The following is a 2,990-nucleotide window of genomic DNA, read 5'->3' as shown; positions in this document are numbered from 1 at the left end:
TAAGATCTTTGCCTTTGAGGTAGTTTTCAGTGTACCCCCCTTTCTGTTAACTTCATTTCCCCTAGGATCTTGTGTTAGGGGAGAGACTGGTTCACACAACTTTGCTGTTGAAATCCCTAAAGGCTTAGCTCACTGGGCTTAATAATTGCAAATGAGCCCACTGGTAGGGGATACTAGACACTTTCTTTGAAGTGTCTGTGACCTTGATTTGTGACCCACTCCCTAGAACTTTGGGGGGGGTGAGGGGGGCAGCAGGGATTATCCTTGAACATTGTTGGCTGAGCCCTGGGGCTATACAATTAATCTCCTTATTCTTCACTTGGTACTGAGAGAGATCTGCTGCCCACACCTGAGCCTGGGGAGGATGGGGGGGGGAGGTTGTTACTGTGTTTGTACTGGGAAGAGTCACTTTTTTTTCACAGGATGGAGGGGAGGGGACTCAACTGGAAACAAGGAGACTCTACTGAAAGACCAGCTAAGCTGATCAGATCAATGTTTAGCAACACTCTGGAGCTCTCCCTCCCACCATGCACACAGCCAAAGCTTCATTGGCTGTTCTCAGATTAGTCCCCAGGCTTCACCCCATCTCCCCTGTCTTGGCTCTCTGCTCTCTACCCTGGCTCCATCACATCCCTGAGACAGACCTTGTTGATTGATGTTCTTCTCCTAAGTTCTTTATTTGGGTTTTGTGGATCCAAATTCTGTTAGGAGGCTTGATTCATATTAGTTCTTAGGGAAAGCCAGGATACCTTAGCACAGTGCCTAGCTTCTCTCTGTAATCCTGGCTGGAAGTCCTCCCAATGTTTCTTTTTATTCTACCAACCTGCCTCTCTGAGATGAATCTACATTGTTCTCAGAGTACTTCAGACATTACTGAACAGTTGGCAAATATCTTTCAGTTTCACTAGGATGATTTTTGTCATGAAGCAAACTGTTAGGTGAAAATCTGACTTGATTTTGTATTTGTTTCACTAGCACCTAACACAATGCCTGGCAATATCAGCCTTTATGAATGCTTGGCCATTGATAGGTGGCATCGTTTGACTCTCAAGTAAAATATTATCTCAGCATCCTCTCATTGTCTTTTACCATAAACCAATTATGAGGATACCTGACTTGTCTTTCTGGTTTGTTTTCTCAGATGAACAGATGAAGGAATTCCACTCCTTGTCTGTCTTGCTTTGGCAGATTGCATGACTCCAGTGCTTGGCAGAATGCCTGGTACATAATAGTGGCAAATAAATGTTTAATGACTGATTCTAGCAAAAGGGCACTAAATGATACCTTTTTATGATAATTGAATTGTGAACATTTTGAGGACAGGTTCAATAATTTTGTTTTCTTTGTATATGTAGCACAGTTACTGGTACATAATAAGTAAATGCTTATTGATGATGAGTGAAGTAGAGGGAGTATCTGCATGTCTGCTTTAAGATGCCACCCCCCATAAGGTCATAGGTCTAGAGGAAGAGATGTCATAAATCACACATTCAATCCCTCTCAGTTTTATAGATAAGGAAACTGAGCCCCACATAGGTTAAGTGACTCACCCAAGGTCATATGCACTGGAACTATTTGGAGCAGCATCAGAATCTTTTTCTTCTGACTGCAAAGTCAAGGCTCTTCACAACATATCATATTTAGAGCAATCTGGAAATTTCAAAGAGGTGAGAGACTTGTTAGCCCAACCCACTAATGAAAAAGAAAACCTGCTTCAGTGAATCAGACAAATGACCAACTAGCATTTCTTTGGCAGTTTCCAGTAAGAAAGAGTCTATCACTTACTAAGGTAACCCAGGAAACATTCACCCATAGTCCTGGTTCTATCCTCTGACCCCAAGCATTGCATGTCTACCTTCAATTTAATGTAATGGCAGAAATTTGTGTAACAGAGTAGGTCTGGCTCAGATCAATGTGTTCTATAGATAACATGTTCAGTCTATGTCTTTGTCTGTGTAAATGTGGGCATGCTTCCCCTTATAGCAACCTCTCCAAGAGTATACTTAGTGTATTCAATGTGGTGTGCATGTGAGGAGAGAAAGGAACCTTTTCTTGGCACTGGTTTTTTGCCGTTGAATAAAATATCACTTTAAAAGTTATCTGTCCGTGGGAGTTTAATGGGGACTCATGAACCATATTCTTGGGTAGATTCTGACACTTAACCTATCCCTGTATCCTGGGTAGATTTTGATGGGGGAGGTTTATATAAAAATGGATTACCCACATGTACCACCTTTTCCCCCACTAAATTTCACTTTTCTTGACTCAGTCTAATTAACCTTTCAAGCTCTTTTCAAATTCAATGGATTGACTCGAATAAGAGGAAATTAAATATAAAGACTAACACCGGGGATCCAAAATTATATTTCATGAATACAGGAGGGAGGCATGAAATAAGTGTGTCTAGAAAAGATCTGTAGCTTTCTGAATTGTAAGTTCAAAATGAATTGGTAGGGCAATGGGTCTGAGAAATCACCTCTGAGAAAAAGACAGATAAGGAGAGCCAGTAATCCATAAGGCAAGTGTCCTTAAATGAGTCTAGGAAGAACAGAAAACTAATCCTGGAACAAAAGGCTATCCACTTTCTCTTAAATTTTTTTTTCAGTTCAAATATAGATCATGAAAGCAGAGCCTACTGACCTTAGCTAAAACTAATCCAATAATGTATAAATGACTGAAATCATAAAATACCAAAACCAGGGGGCATTGTATAGAAATTACTGAATTTCATGTGTCTATCTGTGGCATGGAAGGAACTATCTCATGACTTCTTTTCAGGTGGGAATAAAGTTCTGGTGTTTCTCTTCAGGACCCACAGGTTCAGACTGAAATTCTTCTCCTAAGAACAAGAAGAATGTCATTGCAGTGGACACTCCTGGGTGTTGCCTTCTTCTCCCAGACAGGAATTGGGGTTCAGGGAAACCTCTTCCTAATTTATCTCTTCAGCTTCCTGTTCTTCACTGGCCAGAACCTGAGGCCTATAGATCTGA

The sequence above is a fragment of the Macrotis lagotis genome, chromosome 1 (assembly GCF_037893015.1).
Source record: "Macrotis lagotis isolate mMagLag1 chromosome 1, bilby.v1.9.chrom.fasta, whole genome shotgun sequence".
In the NCBI taxonomy this organism is placed as follows: domain Eukaryota; kingdom Metazoa; phylum Chordata; class Mammalia; order Peramelemorphia; family Peramelidae; genus Macrotis; species Macrotis lagotis.
Note: the sequence above shows the minus strand (reverse complement) of the source record.